General features: G+C 46.1%; 1 pseudogene; it reads left to right on the forward strand.

Annotated features, from left to right (window-relative positions):
* Positions 1 to 17648, forward strand: part of LOC112070137 (voltage-gated delayed rectifier potassium channel KCNH8-like) — a 193479-nt pseudogene that overhangs the window by 171913 nt on the left and 3918 nt on the right.

The following is a 17648-nucleotide window of genomic DNA, read 5'->3' on the forward strand; positions in this document are numbered from 1 at the left end:
GTGTGCCTTTCAAATCATGTCCAATCAATTGAATTTACCACAGGTGGACTCCAGTCAAGTTGTAGAAACATCTCAAGGATGATCAATGTAAGCAGAATGCACCTGAGCGCCATATGAAGCAAAGGGTCTGTTTTTTTTTATAAATCTGTTTTTGCTTTGTCATTATGGGTATTATGTGTAGATTAATGAGGGAAAAATGTGTTTATCCCATTCCCTTTTTCATTTTTGGAAAAAGGAAAGGGGTCTGAATACTTTTTGAATGCACTGTATATGAAACTGTTTTTGTTTCTATCGTTATGTATTAATATAATACTGATTCTTAAATTGAACACAACTCAAACACAGATCACAACACACACACACACACACACACACACACAACACACACACACACACACACACACACACACACACACACACACAACACACACACACACCACACACACACACACACACACACCAACACAACACACACACACACACAACAAACATTAACCAGTCCTTGTCCTCGCTCCAGCCCTGATGCATGCGGTGGTGTTGGTAACGTGACAGCATCATTCAGAGGATGTACTCTCGGCGCTCCCTCTACACACACCGTACCAAGGACCTGAAGGACTTCATCCGGGTCCACCGCCTGCCCAGGCCTGGAGCAACGCATGCTGGAGTGCTTCCAGACACCTGGTCTGTCAACAACGGATCGACGTCAGTGAGGTGGGTTGAAACAACAGAAGGCTAAGACCTTCTGACGTCTATGCTCTCACTGTTCTCTCTGTCACTCACGCTTGCTCTCACTGTTTCTCTGTCACTCGCTGTCTCATGCTCTGTCTTCAGCCTTGTCTCACTGTCTCTCTCTGTCTCTCACGCTTGCTCTCATGTTTTTCCTGTCATCACGCTTGCTTCACTGTCTCTCTGTCATCCGCTTGCTCTCACTGTCTTTCCCTGTCACTCACGCTTGCTCTCACTGTCTCTCTCTCTGTCACTCACGACTTGCTCTATCTGTCACTCACGCTTGCTCACTGTTTCTCCTCTCACTCACGCCTTGCTCTCACTGTCTCCTCTGTCTCACGCCTAGCTCTCACTGTCTGTCTGTCACTCACGCTTGCTCTCACTGTCTCTCTCGTATCTCAGCCTTGCTCTCACTGTCTCTCTGTGTCACTCACGCTTGCTCTCACTGCTCTCTCTGTCTTCACGCCTTGCTCTCATGTCTCTTCTGTCTCTCACGCCTTGCTCTCACTGTCTTTCCTGTCACTCACACTTGCTCTCACTGTCTCTCTCTGTCACTCACGCTTGCTCTCATGTTTTCCTGTCACTCACGCCTTGCTCTCACTGTCTCTCTTGTCACTCACGACTTGCTCTCACTGTCCTCACGCCTTGCTCTCACTGTTCTCGCTCTCACTCACGCCTTGCTCTCACTGTCTCTCTTGTCACTACGCCTGCTCTCACTGTCTCGCTCTGTCATCCGCTTGCTCTCACTGTTCTCTCTGTCATCACGCCTGCTCTCCTGTCTACACGTCTCTCTCACATCTATGCTCTCATGTCTCTCTCTGTCACTCACCCTGCCATTCAGCTTGCTCTCACTGTCTGCTCTATACTCACGCCTTGCTCTCACTGTCTCTCTCTGTCACTCACGCTTGCTCTCACTGTCTTCTTCAGTCACTCACGCCTTGCTCTCACTGTCTCGCTCTGTCACTCACGCTTGCTCTCACTGTCTCGCTCCGTCATTCACAACCTGCTTCTCACTGTCTCTCTCTGTCACTCACGCATTGCTCTCACTGTCTCTCTCTGTCATCACGCCTTGCTCTCACTGTCTCGCTCTGTCACTCACGCCTTGCTCTCACTGTCTCTCTTGTCACTCACGCCTTGGCTCTCACTGTCTTCTTCTGTCACTCACGCCTTGCTCTCACTGTTCTCTCTGTCCTTCACTGCTTGCTCTCACTGTCTCACACGTCTCTACTCACGTCTATGCCTCACTGTTCTTCTGTCATCACAGCCTGCATTCGCCTTGCTTACTGTCTCGTCTGTCACTCACGCCTTGCTCTCACTGTCTCTCTGTCACTCACGCTTGCTCTCACTGTTCTCTTGTACTCATGCCTTGCTCTCACTGTCTCGCTCGTCACTCACGCTTGCTCTCACTGTTCGCTCGTCACTCACAACTGCTCACGTCTCTTCTGTCACTCCGCCTTGCTCTCACTGTCTGCTCTGTCACTCACGCCTTGCTCTCACTGTCTCTCTCTGTCACTCACGCGCTTGGCTCTCACTGTCTCTCTCACTCACGTCTATGCTCTCACTGTCTCTCGCTCTCACTCACGCTTGCTCTCACTGTCTCTCTCTCGGTCACTCACACTTGCTCTCACTGTCTCGCTCTGTCACTCACGCTTGCTCTCACTGTCTCTCTCTGTCACGCACCCTTGCTCTCACTGTCTCTCTCTCTCATCACATCTATGCTCTCACTGTCTCTTCTTCACTCAGCCTTCTCTCACTGTCCTCGCTCTTCACTCACGACCTGCTCTCACTGTCTCTCTCTTTTACTCACGCCTTGCTCTCACTGTCTCGCTCTGTATCACGCCTTGTCTCACTGTCTCTCCTTGTCACTCACGTTGCTCTCACTGTCTCTCTCTGTCATCATGCCTTGCTCTCACTGTCTCGCTCTGTCACTCACGCCTTGCTCTCAACTGTCTCTCTGTACACTCACGCTTGCTCTCACTGTCTCGCTCTGTCACTCACGCCTTGCTTCACTGTCTGCTCTGTCACTCAGCCTTGCTTCACTGTCTCTTCTGTCACTCACACCTTGCTCTCACTGTCTCGCTCTCACTCACGCCTTGCTCTCACTGTCTCTCTCTGTTCACATTGCTCTCACTGTCTCGCTCTGTCACTCAGCCTTGCTCTCACTGTTCTCTCTGTCATCACACCTTGCTCTCACTGTCTCTCTCTGTCACTCACATCTATGCTCTCACTGTCTCTCTCTCTACTCAGCCTTGCTCTCACTGTCTCGCTCTGTCATCACGACTGCTCTCACTGTCTCTCTCTGTCACACCTCTATGCTCTCACTGTCTTCTGTCACTCACGCATTGCTCTCACTGTCTCTCTCTGTCACTCACGCTTGCTTCATGTCTCGCTCTGTCACTCACGCCTTGCTCTCACTGTCTCTCTCTGTCACTCATCTTTTGCTTCTCACTGTCTCTCTCTGTCACTCACGCCTTGCTCTCACTGTCTCTTCTGTCACTCACGCCTTGCTCTACTGTCTCACACGATCTCACGTTATGCTCTCACTGTCTCTCTCTGTCACTCACCCCTGCCATTACGCTTGCTCTCACTGTCTCGCTCTGTCATCACGCCTTGCTCTCACTGTCTCTCTGTCACTCAGCCTTGCTCTCACTGTCTCTCTCTGTCACTCATGCCTTGCTCTCATGTCTCGCTCTGTCACTCACGCTTGCCTCACTGTCTCGCTCCGTCACTCACAACTGCCTCACTGTGTCTCTCTCTGTCACTCACGCCTTGCTCTCACTGTCTCTCTTGTCACTCACGCCTTGCTCTCACTGTCTCGCTCTGTCACTCACGCCTTGCTCTCACTGTCTCTCTCTGTACTCACGCCTTGCTCCACTGTCTTCTCACTCACGCTATGCTCTCACTGTCTCTCCTCTCACTCACCTTGCTCTCACTGTCTCTCTCTCATACACTTGTCTCTCACTGTCTCGCTTGTCACTCACGCTTGCTCTCACTGTTCTCTCTGTCACGCCTTGCTCACTGTCTCTCTCTCTACTCACATCTATGCTCACTGTCTCTCTCTCTCATCACTCTGCTCTCACTGTCTCGCTCTGTCACTCACGACCTGCTCTCACTGCTCTCTCTTTTACTCACGCCTTGCTCTCACTGTCTCGCTCTGTCACTCACGCTTGCTCTCACTGTCTCTCTTGTCACTCAGCCTTGCTCTCACTGTCTCTCTCTGTCACTCATGCCTTGCTCTCACTGTCTCGCTCTGTCACTCACGCCTTGCTCTCACTGTCTCTCTGTCACTCACGCCTTGCTCTCACTGTCTCGCTCTGTCACTCACGCCTTGCTTTCACTGTCTCGCTCTGTCACTCACGCCTTGCTCTCACTGTCTCTCTCTGTCACTCACACCTTGCTCTCACTGTCTCGCTCTCACTCACGCCTTGCTCTCACTGTCTCTCTCTGTCACTCACACCTTGCTCTCACTGTCTCGCTCTGTCACTCACGCCTTGCTCTCACTGTCTCTCTCTGTCACTCACACCTTGCTCTCACTGTTCTCTCCTGTCACTCACATCTATGCTCTCACTGTCTCTCTCTTCACTCACGCCTTGCTCTCACTGTCTCGCTCTGTCACTCACGACCTGCTCTCACTGTCTCTCTCTGTCACTCACATCTATGCTCTCACTGTCTCTCTCTTCACATCACGCTTGCTCTCACTGTCTCGCTCTGTCACTCATGCCTTGCTCTCACTGTCTCGCTCTGTCACTCACGCTTGCTCTCACTGTCTCTCTGTCACACGCCTTGCTCTCACTGTCTCGCTCTGTCACTCACGCCTTGCTTCACTCTCTCTCTCTGTCACTCACTGTCTCGCTCTGACTGTCTCTCATGCCTCGCTCTCACTGTCTCTTCTTTTCCCTCTCTTCTCTCTTCTCTCTCTCTTCTCTCCCTTCTCTCTCTCAATCTCGATCTCCTCTCTTCTCTCTTCTCTCTCTCTTCTCTCCTCCTCTCTCTTCTTTCCCCCTCTCTCTCTCTCTCTCTTCTCTCTCTTTTCTCTTTCCCCTCTCTCTCTCTCTTCTCTCCTCTCTTCTCTTTCCCCCTCTCTCTCTCTCTCTCTCTTCTCTCCTCTCTTCTCTTTCCCCTTCTCTCTCTCTTCTCTCCTTCTTTTCCCTCTCTCTCTCTCCTCTCTCTCTCTCTCTCTCTGCTGTCTGTCTTTGTTTCCTTTTTTCAATGCTGCTGTTCCTCCTGTGTTGATTCTTCTGTCAGTTATTTTCTCAAGTCCTATCATTGTTTTGCCTCTCTTCCCCTGTGCCACCTCTTCAACTTCCATCTTCATCTGTCAAACCCTCTGTGCCCAACTCAATCGCTCATATTTTTATTCCCTTTCTATTCTGCTTCACTAGTTTGTGAAGGACTTCCAGATGAGCTGAGGGCAGACATCGCATGCACCTTAAACAAAGAGCTGCTGCAGCTGCCGCTGTTTGAGTCGGCCAGTAGGGGGTGTCTGCGCTCCCTGTCCCTCATCATCAAGACGTCATTCTGCTGCGCCGGGAGAGTATCTCATCCGCCAGGGAGACGCCCTGCAGCCATCTACTTTGTCTGCTCTGGTCAATGGAGTGCTGAAGGAACACTTGTGCTGGCTATACTGGGTAAGGAACTTAGGGCCACACACACAAGGCCACACACACACACACACACACACCACACAACAGAGACAGGCGCACAACACACACACACACACACACACAGACAGGCACACCACACACACACACACCACACACACACACACCACACACACCACACACACACACACACACACACACACACACACACACACACACCACACACACACAGACAGGCACACACAGACAGGCACACACACACAGACAGGCACACATGCACACCATAAGTGCACATACAAACATCCAATGCTTAGCATTTGCCAGTGAATTCCGGGAGCTCCGGATTGGAAAACCGTTCTTCTGCTTGTCACCTCCTACCCAATCACCTAACTCTATAAACCTAGTTACCCCAATCACTAACATCTTAAACAGTTACCCAATCCTACATCTAACTAGTACCATATATACATCTCAATGTACCCATCACTACAGCTTACACTAGTTACCCAATACTACGCAGCTTAAACCTAGTTACCCAATCACTAACGATTTAAACCTAGTTAACCCAATCACTAACATCTTTAAACCTAGTTACCCAATCACTAACATTTAAACTAGTTAACCCAATCACTAACATCTTAAACCTAGTTAACCCCAATCACTACCATCTTAAACCTAGTTACCCCAATCACTAACATCTTAAACCTAGTTACCCAATCACTAACCTGCTTAAACTAGTTAACCCCAATCACATACCAGCTTAAACTAGTTAACCCCAATCACTACATCAGATTAAACCTAGTTACTTACAATTCAATCAGTCTACCCAATTTAACCTGTTACCATCCTAACATCTTAAACCTAGTTTTACCCCAATCACTTTACATCTTAACCTAGTTAACCCCAATCTCCTAGCATCTTAAACCTAGTAACACAATCACTAACATTAAACTAGTTAACCCAATCACTACATCTTAACCTAGTTAACCACCTAATCTCTTAAACCTAGTTACCCATCTAACATCTTAAACCTAGTTACCCCAATCATACCATCTTAACTCGTCCACATCACTACACATCTTAAACCTAGTTACCCAGCAATCATACTAGTCTTAACCTAGTTACCAAATCACTACAGCTTAAACCTAGTTACCCCAATCACTACTAGTTAACCATAGATCTAAACCTAGTTACCCAATCACTACATCTTAAACTAGTTACCCAATCATACCCTCTAAACTAGTTACCCAATCGACTACGCGAGCGTATAACCTAGTTCCCCATATCATACAGCTTAAAACCTAGTTACCCAATAAGTACCAGATAAAACCTAGTTACCCCCAATCACATACAGAATTAAACTAGTTAACCCAATCACTACATCTTAAACCTAGTTTACCCCAATATAACATCTTAAACCTAGTTAACCAAATACTAACACTCTAAACCTAGGTAACCCCAATCACTAACATCTTAAACCTAGTTAACCCCAATCACATTACCATCTTAAACCTACGTTAACCCAATCACTAACATCTTAAACCTAGTTTAACCCCAATCAGCTACAGCTTAAACCTAGTTACCCCAATCACTACCAGCTTAAACCTAGTTAACCCCAATTACTAACATCTTAAACTTAGTTAACCCCAATCACTACCAGCTTAAACCTAGTTAACCCCAATCACTACCAGCTTAAACCTAGTTAACCCCAATTACTACCAGCTTAAACCTAGTTAACCCCAATCACTAACATCTTAAACCTAGTTAACCCCAATCACTACCAGCTTAAACCTAGTTAACCCCAATCACTACCAGCTTAAACCTAGTTAACCCCAATCACTACCAGCTTAAACCTAGTTAACCCCAATCACTACCATCTTAAACCGAGTTAACCCCAATCACTACCATCTTAAACCTAGTTAACCCCAATCAGTTAACCCCTTTACAGCGCCAAGCAGCTGATGCATCTTCCGGAGTAAATGTCTTATATCTAATATCTACAGGCTAATCTGTATTGATGGGCACTAGGCCTATTGGTATTAGTGAAATTACATATTGAAATGTTGAATTACATTAGCCTAACTAGACTCTGAATTATTGTCGTTGGAAAAGTCATTCATGGCCACGTAATGAAATAACAAATGAAATTTTAAGTACCCTGACCTACACACACACACATGCACAGACACACAGAGTTGAGTGTGTGACAGACTGACAAAGGATAATTTCCCAGTAGACTGGCCAAAGTCGAGTCAATTTCACAGAGGTGACGTTCACTCAGACATACCTGGAGACTGGGAGGAGAACTAGCTGATGTGGAAACTAGGAACATGAAGGAGAGGAGAAAAGGAGGAAAAATAGAAGGAAAGGCTAGAGATGTTCTGTTAGATTCAAGTAAGAGAGATAAGAGAACAAAAAGAACAACAAAAAAACAGAAAAACAAATAAGTGACTGAGTAAAATAACATCATATAGGCAGGAATCAGTAACGGCTCCCTCTCCCACGGCCCCCCCTCCCACGGCTTCACCTCCCACGGCTTCACCTCCCACGGCTCCACCTCCCACGGCTTCCCCTCCCACGGCCCCCCCTCCCACGGCTTCACCTTGCCACGGCTCCCCTCCCACGGCTTCCGCCCCTCCCACGGCTTCACCTGCCACGGCTTCACCTCCCACGGCTCACCTCCCACGGCTTCACCTCCACGGCTTCCCCTCCCACGGCCCCCCTCCCACGGCTTCACCTGCCACGGCTCCTTCCTCCCACGGCTCCCCCTCCCACGGCTTCACCTCCCACGGCTCCCCCTCCACGGCCTCTCCCTCCCACGGCTTCACCTCCCACGGCTTCACCTCCCACGGCTTCACCTCCCACGGCTTCCCCTCCACGGCCCCCCCTCCACGGCTTCACCTGCCACGGCTCCTCCTCCCACGGCTCCCCCTCCCACGGCTTCACCTCCCACGGCGTCCCCCTCCCACGGCTTTCCCTCTCCACGGCTTCACCTCCCACCAGCGCCTCCACCTCCCACGGCCCTCACCTCCACGGCTCCCCTCCCACGGCCCCCCTCCCACGCTTCACCTGCACCGGCCCTCCTCCCACGGCTCCCCTCCCACGGCTTCACCTCCCACGGCTCCCCCTCCACGGCTTTCCCCTTCCCACGGTCTCCTCCTCCCACGGCTCTCCTCCCACGGTCCCCCTCCCACGGCTACCCCTCCCACGGCTTCACCTGCCACGGCTCCCCCTCCCACGGCTCCCCCTCCCACGCTTCACCTGCCACGGCTCCCCCTCCCGGCTTCACCTGCCACGGCTTCACCTGCCACGGCTCCCCCTCCCACGGCTCCACCTGCCACGGCTTTACCTCCCACGGCTCCCCCTCCCACGGCTCCCCCGCCACGGCTTCACCTCCCACGGCTCCTCCCTCCCACGGCTCCCCCCTTCTCCCACGGCTCCCTCCCCTTCCCACGGCTCCCCCTCCCACGGCTTCACCTGCCACGGCTCCCCCTCCCACGGCCCTCCCCCCGTTCCTCACCTCCCCACGCGTCACCTGCCACGCTTCACCTCCCACGGCTTCACCTCCCACGGCTTCACCTCCCACGGCTCCACCCTGCCACAGCTCCCCTCCCACGGCTTCACCTCCCACGGCTCCACTCCCACGGCTTCACCTCCCACAGCTTCACCTCCCACGGCTTGGTAATTTGAACACTGATTAGGGCTAAATTGGAAAACAGTGGCTGTACAGTCATGCTATACATGACGCAAGGGGCTCAGAGTCGCCGCTTCACAGCTCTCTATGGGTTTTGACTGACACTTGAACTATTTGGTAACATGTTTGTGTTAGTGAGAAAACTGTGATTAATTTGTTGTCTGAGTGAGGAAAAGCTTAGATTAATGTGTTGTTGTCTGAGTGAGGAAAAGCTGTAGATTAATGTTTGTTGTCTGAGTGAGGGAAAAAGCTATGAGATGAATGTTTTGTTGTCTGAGTGAGGGAAAAGCTGTGGATAATGTTTTGTTGTCTGAGTGAGGGAAAAGCTGTAGATGAATGTTTTGTTGTCTGAGTGAGGGAAAAAGCTGTTAGTAGAATGTTTTGTTGTCTGAGTGAGGGAAAAGCTGTAGATTAATGTTTTGTTGTCTGAGTGAGGGAAAAACTGTAGATGTATGTTTTGTTGTCTGAGTGAAGGAAAAGCTGTAGATTAATGTTTTGTTGTCTGAGTGAGGGAAAAACTGTAGATTACGAGGACTCAATGTATTTAGCAAAATGAGACGGTGAAGATTAGAATGAATACCGCTTTGATGTCATACAAGCAAGCCAAACACCCAGGAGTACAAATGTGTACCTCACATTTCCATATCATAAAACCCATGTGATATACAGTGTGAATGTTCACGATCACTATGTTTGATGTATAGTTACAAGATGCCATGGCGTTATACCCTGGGTTGTCCTGAACAGAAAGAGACCATGTTTGTTATATTGTGAAGAATCTGAATGCACTCATGATTCAATTCTATGCGACCAAGATGACCATCTGCTTCTCTGAACTGCCTTGTGAAAGAATAACACTGTAAGATGTTGTTTTATAACCTAGCCAGTCATGTTGGCAAGAGAACAAGCTTTCAAATGATGCCCACCTGACCCAGATTGTGATTTGGACCGTTTTTGGATTGCGTAAATAGCAACAGTAATTGTGTGATGGCAGGGATGCAGGGCTGTGTTCCAAAGAATACAACCACAACTGCGCTTGCTCTAGTTCCTCAATGGCACCGCCAGGAGAGCTCAAAAAAGCACCTTATAGTTTAAGACTTCTTTGAGTCATAAAAGTGCATTGAAATTGAGTAGGTACTGTGCACACTTTGGAGAGGTGTGGCCACTTGGAAACACTAGTTTCCACCAAACATCACACAAGCCATTGTCAGAACATTCTTATTATGTTGCTGTACAGTAAATGTAAAATGCACACCAAATCAACGGTGTAATGTTTTGGAGTCTTGTCAGGTGAAATGTTGTCCTTACCTTTCCTCTAATCATTTCCCATAATCCCCAAACTGTTCCCTTTTAATTGCTGCCATGGTTTTGCATATGCTTTCCATAATTGTTCAATTTAGCCCTATCCATATAGGCCAGTTCCCACATGTGTAAGGAGTTAAGGGGATATTGTGTGTAAATCTCTCTATGCCACAGTGTCAGACAGATAGAAGAGGGTCTGAAACACTGGGCTGGTAGATAGCTGTATGTACTGCTGACTGCTCTGCTGTGACATGTGAAGACATTCAAATAACACACACACACAGTCACACACAGGGGCAAGGTTGAGACTGCGGCTATCTTCCTTCCTCCAAACATGGCTACCACAGTGCCTGACAGCCCTTAACTGCTGCTATACACAACTATCCAACAATCACACAACTGTAGAACACACACACACAAACTCAACATGTAGAATCCACACACGCAAACTCAACACCTAGATAGACTCACAGGCTTAGTCAGTCACTCACACACACAGGCTCAATCAATACATTTTCCCCCCACATTTTTTTGTTTATGTTGTGAATTATGCACAGTAATCCTCCTATCTCCAGAGAGAAGAGCCACCTATCCTTCCTGTCCCTGTAGACACACCTTATATCAGACCACACACACACTCTTCTTATCTAACCACACATGACACACGGCTTATAGAACCACATAACTTCTCCATTAAGACTGCAATATGCTGCACATACACACGCAGTCTGCAGTAGGCTGTACATATGTTTCTGGCACACTCTGCTCTGTAAAGAACACCAGCAAAATGAAGGGGTACCATGCATCACTTGAAACTCCTTCACCAGGGATATTCAAATCAGGGCTCAAGGTTAGCAGTGCTGCTGTTGGTTTTCTTCTTTCCCTGGAAGTGAAACCGGAATCACTCCCTGATTAGAGGGGAAGGGTTGAAATCCAGCAGTGCTGCGGACCTCGAGGCCCTGCTCTTCACCTCAATGTTAAAGTAAAAAACATGTTTCCATTTTTAATGATCTTAAAGTGGTACATGTGGGACATCGTCACATCACATGAGGAAACTAAGCAGCTATTTTGATGCTAACTGCTAGCGTACTGGACTTCATTACACTGGACCTTTATCATTACACTGGACCTTTTCATCATTACAACTGACCTTCATCATTACACTGGACTTTCTTCATTACACTGGACTTTCATCATGACACTGACTTCATCATTACACTGACTTCTGTCATTACACTGGACTTCCATCATTACTCTCAGGACTGTCATCATTACATCTGAACTTTATCATTACCACTGGACTTTCAGTTCATTACACTGACTTTCTTTCATTGCACTGGAACTTTCATCATTACACTGGACTTCTGTCATTACACTGGACTTCCATTATTACACTGACCTTTATCTAATGACTTTATCAACCATGGACACATTCTATTTCATCATTACACTGGACCTTTATCAGTTACACGGGACTTCACATCATTACAGCTTGTAACACGAACATTATCATGTAGCAATGCTAAGATTAAACGAGTCTGAGTACCCTTTCATCATTTACACTGGACTTCTCAGATTGAATCTACAATGCGATCTACAGCTGACCACAATAATTCTAACTCAATTACAGCGTGGACTTTAACATCCATCTAGCGAACTTGACCGTTAGAAATCATGTAAGCGTATCTGGAGGACTCCCTCATTACACATGGACTTCCCAATTAATTACACTGGACCTTTACCATTACACTCATGCGAACTTCCTCATTAAGTCCGCGATACTTTATCCATTACATCACTAAGGAGCTTCATCCAATTACACCTGGAACTTAACAGCTGTGACGTGACGGATCCATCATTACACGCTTGGACTTTGTCATCAATTACACACCTGGAACACCGTTTACCAATAATAAAAAAGCCTGGACTTGTCATCTATTACAAACCGCTAACGAAGGTTAGCCTGGGACTTTGTTGCCATCACCACAAGCTGGGCATTCTGAGTACAGATTAATAACATAAATTCTGGGGAACGATTGTCATTCATCTACAATCTCGCACCTTTCAGTCATTACATACTTCCATCTTGGATTTGCACGGGAGGCCTTTAATGTTATACATTTACCTACTTTCCGGATGCTTGTTCTTTTCATTTAACATAATCCCATGATGAAAGATTGTAAATACAATTTGAGTCCTCGCGACACGTTTTTCTATGTCCTATTATTTTGAAGGAATTTAGGTATGCACTATATGGGACTCTTTCTTCAATTGGAGCAATGTTTCTGGTGACGTTTGCATGCTATATTAAGCGTAGAGTAGTTGGGGAGCGAGGAGAACCATTCCTTTATTAATTCGAGTCACAGTTAATTCTTCCGATGCAGAGAGAATGGGAGAGTTCTCCAAAATTGTAATGTTTGTCTTGAGTTAATCACTTGCTATCAGAGGGAGGGAAAATTATTCCATCTTTGAAATAGTAAGGAGTATTGTTTGGTAACTACAATTCCTAAGATAGGTAAATTCTTTTTTCTGAATAGATAACTTAAACTGGAAGATGATATCTAAGCCAGGGAACTTGTCATGCAATTCATATTATCTAGCGGGTATGATACCGTCTCAATTAACTAAGTGGAGGGCTTCATTCATCATTAAACATCACCTGGACCCTTTATTCCACTTTTAACAGTTCCTGGACGTTTCCATCTCATATTTACATCTGGACCTTTGTCTATACATTACATCTTCTGGACTTCTCATCATTACGAGAGAAACTGGGACCGTTAATCCATTACCTGGACTTTCACCATTACAAACAAGCAACTATATCACCATTACAACTATGGACTTTCATCATAACCATCTGAGGAACTTTCTGTAATTGACACTTAGGGAGCCTTTCGACATCATTACAACTGGAGACTCTTCAATGTCATTGACAGCTGGTACCTTTGCCATTATTTACACACTCTTGAACGTTGTATCAGTGTAACAGAACTGGACCTTGTTCCCAATCATTTACACTGCTGTGATATGGGTACTAGTCATTACACTGGGAAACTTCCATTATTCAATTATTTAGCATGGGACCTTAAATCATTACACTGGTAACGTTCACTATTAATTCTAGGATTACACTGGACTTTCATCATTACAGCGTGAACTTTCATCCATTAAGCTCTGTGAGAGACCTTTATCTATTGCAACATCGGCAAGGACTTTCATTCCATTAACACTAGATATTACACTGCGTACTTTATCATCATTACACGGACTTTCACTCATTATACATGCTCGGACTGCTTCAACATTCACACCTGAGGAATACGACCGTGTACTTTCATTCATTACATCTGGACCTTGTACATTAGCGGCTGGACTTTCATCACATTAACTGTGATTACACTATGGACTTTCATCTAAACACGTGGAACGCATAATAAAGCAAGCCTGGATACCTTTTATACAATGAGACGCAGCGAGAGCTGTTCATCAGTTACAACTAGATTCCAACTGTTACATTTCATCATTAACCCTGCCCTTTGGAATCCTCCTTCCATTAATTTGCGACTGGATACCATTTATCATTATTAAAACAAGGCCGACAGGTACTTGATTGTCCGAGTCATGTACATTTAGCTGGTAAGCTATGTATCAATGTTACATCTGCTAACAAACACATAATGAGCCCTATACTGCAGGGGTATCGGTCCGCACAGGGGACATGTGTCGGGCGGGTCACATGGTTATGTCAATGACTGCGGGGGTAAGCGTTATAGTCCAAAAATAGGTGCGGGGTGACGAAGGTAAGTCACAATGCTGACGGGGGTACAGGAGTTAGTCAATTTTGCGAGGGTGTACAAGGTTATAACAGGCGTATCCTTTAGGTACTATCTAGGTAATGGGCTAACTGGTCGACACTGCTATAATGATATATGTAAAAACAAAATGGAGAGGTGGGTGTCCAATTGCTAAATGTGAGGTTACAGGTGGACCATCTTGTTATGAATTGTTACAAGCAGATACAGTCTTAATGCTTTGGGGGTAAAAGCTAGTGAAGAGCCCTATTGGTATCTAGACTTGGTGGCTCGGTACGCCTTATGCACCGTGGTGGTAGCAGCGCGAGAACTAGGGTCCAAACGACTTGGGGTGACAGAGGAGCCGTCTATTGACTAGATTTTTTGTCGCCTTCCTTTGACACGGTCATCAAGAGACCACTCGCCTAAGAAACTAGGTTCTGGATGTGCGAGGAACGACTATTGTGATTGAATTGTAACTCTTTCGAATTACTGGAGCCATTGGACGTTACTACCCTAACTCCTAGCTCCTTTCGCGTGTTCAGGATAAGCACTAGAGCATGACAGATTGCTAGTATTTGAAGAGGGGCCCTGAGATTGAAGTATGAGCCTTAGCGTCTCGGTGAGAGGGATGCTTTCGATGGTTTCCACCGGTAGAACTTGATAATTATAAGCGCAGGGATTGAGTATCCGGTCCGACATCGTGGAGCCCCAAATATATTTGCCTGCCTTATTTTTAATTATCGTGCAATGATCCAGTCCTGCTTAGCCAGGCGTTTTTGCTGATCAATCTTTCTGGGTCACTGGTGGATATAAAGGAAGGGATAATAGTAGGAGTCGTAGGAGCTGCTCTAGCTCTTTCACCGGATCTTTTACCCTTCTTATGTATAAACTGTAGATATGAAGCTTTCATCCGACACCCTTAGCAACAGCACTTGGTGGCGCTGTGAAGTGGATGTTTGCGGCGTCGCCTCCATTCTCTTGAAGTGGCCTGATTGTACTCCAGCATTTGAGTTTGTGGCAGTGGACAGCCAAGGAACTGTTGAAACTCGACCCATCACGACGTACGACGCATCGTCAATGTTAATGTTGCTGGGGCGTGGAGAGATGCGGCCTTTTCTTTGTAGTCCACGTATCAGTTCATCTACTGAATTTACTCTTGCGCACACATGTGAGGCAGGGGGGAGGTATGTGTCCTGCTCACTGACAGCTGGCGCCCGGGGTCTTTGCCTGAACGTGCCAGCTCTGTCTTGACTTCAGATGCATCTTTTCTTATAAATGCTGTCTGCATAAATTGTTCGTTTGGTGACTCAGACCTATCCACTGTGTAAAATAATCTCTATGTGCATAATGATGACGGGTGTGTAATTTCAGTCCTTGCATAGACTCCACGTGAAGGACCAGGAGAGAAGAAGTAGTGGTAAGTTGCTTCGTAGTAGGTAGTTAGCACCAATGAGCAAGAAAATAGTTAGAAGAATCACACTCTCTGACGAGTCTGTTACTTATCTGGCTGTCAGGCAGACGGAATAGGGGAATTGACAGTCGACTTGAATACTCACAACAAGGACTAAAGGCTATAATGCTCTATTGAGAAGGGTAATCAAAGCAGCGGCGTTAGGTGTGTGTGCTGTGTGGTGGTGGTCGTGCTTTTAGGTATGTATATGTTGATGAGGGAGTCTTCAGTGAATAGAGCTGTGGTTGATCGATTGTGGAATCTGTTGCGGATTGTTGTGATGTGATTGGCTGTCTTGTTGTTGGGGGGTAGGTTGTGTGTGATGTGGTGTGATGTGGAGTTAGATGTTTTGGCTTCGTACACCATAATGGAAAAAGAAAATAAAAAAAACAAAAGGCAGTCCGACCTGTGTTCAATCATGAGGCCTGTGTTGAGTCGCTGAGATGGCTTCATTTCGGGAGACTGCGTTAGTGGCTAAGCTTAAGAAGCAATTACTGTTGAACAAAAGTTTTATGATTACCTACTAGGGATGCAAAGGGTCAGAAACTTTCCTGGAAATTCTGGAATTTTCCCAGACATACTTTCCATGGAAGTTTAAGCCCGGGAATTATTGCTTAATTCAATCAAAGAAATTACCTTATAACTAGTCAACCTTTTTTTGTGGGATACACAAGTGTCTATAGTTCTGGCAGTTACACTTTATTGTGTGGGGTTTTTGTTTCACCGTGGCATAAAGGTATACTGAGCACTATCCCACAAAAATCAAAAATGAAATTGTCAATCCCTTCTGGCATGCACTATTGCTTGGCGTAGAGAAAGGATTTAGCGTGCCATATCTTCCATCACAGTTAAATGTTGGCATTCTTTCACCATCACCATGGAATGAGCAAGGGACTTACTTTCTTGATATAAATATTCATTTGCATCATCTAATCTGAGATGACTATATGAGCCTTCCTCACATACCAAAGGACATAAATTTTTTTATGTGTTCTCACATATGATCTGGTCTGGAGCCTAAGGGTACCTACATGCTTTCAATGGTAGAGGCTATTGATTACCATATACGGGGGGGCTTGACATATAGTTTATATGACATACATTACTTTTTGTTTAACACTATAATGCTCGAAACATAGTATAGAGCTCTGACAAAGCATTAAGTGTGTTTCCTCAACATTATTCTACTAACGTTTGTTCTAAACCCACATTTACTTCTTAGTTTTATTTTGCTACTCCCCTTGTGGGCATTGTTTAGTCTTGCCTTGAGCTCTGGCTGCCAACTTTGAGCGCAGCTGTGAAGGTGTTAATTTCAACCTGCAAAGGCTTGTAATTGACTGTGCATACAATGTTTCTTACGATTTTATCAAGCTCGAATCAGATAAGCAGCTCTCAGTGTTTATCTCCTTCACATGATCTTATAAACAGAATAGGGAGGTTTGGTGTTAATCTAGACAAGCGTCATCTATGTGTTGTCGTTGCGGGATTTTTCAAATAGAAAAATGCAATTTCTGTGGGACTCTCTGGAAATAATTGATATTGTTTCACTTCTTCTTAGATATTTTTTGTTCGGTAATTTCTGTTGATTTGGAGCTTGAGATTATCAACACAATACATCAGACACTTAATCTCGTTTGGTACGATGCTTCTATGCTACCAGGTCCAGGGGAGAAGGTGAAGGTAAGGAATCCTGTGTTGGTCCCCCGAAGATTATAATATCATTGATACCCTCACATTACGGTAATAAACGGGGAGATTTAGCATCAACCAAAAGTAGTCAATTCGAGTTATTACATTGTGAACATGCAGGAGTAAAAGGGAGTATTCCTACCCGTAGGGTTAGTGATCCCTCTATAGTCAAATAAGTTAGAATTCTTTATGTAGGTATTCAAGATCACTGAATATGGATGGTGGGGTTGCCGGGATAGAGGATCTGGTCAGATGGTCTAGGCACACAGTTAAGTCCCCTCCGATGACCAGGTTAGTGTGGGAACATCTGGGACACTCAGGCACCAGGAACTTCATTTTGAAAAAGAGGGGTTATCAATGTTTTGGCCATAGATATTTATAGAGTTACA

Source organism: Salvelinus sp. IW2-2015, unplaced genomic scaffold (genome assembly GCF_002910315.2).
Source record: "Salvelinus sp. IW2-2015 unplaced genomic scaffold, ASM291031v2 Un_scaffold1233, whole genome shotgun sequence".
Classification (NCBI taxonomy): Eukaryota; Metazoa; Chordata; class Actinopteri; order Salmoniformes; family Salmonidae; genus Salvelinus; species Salvelinus sp. IW2-2015.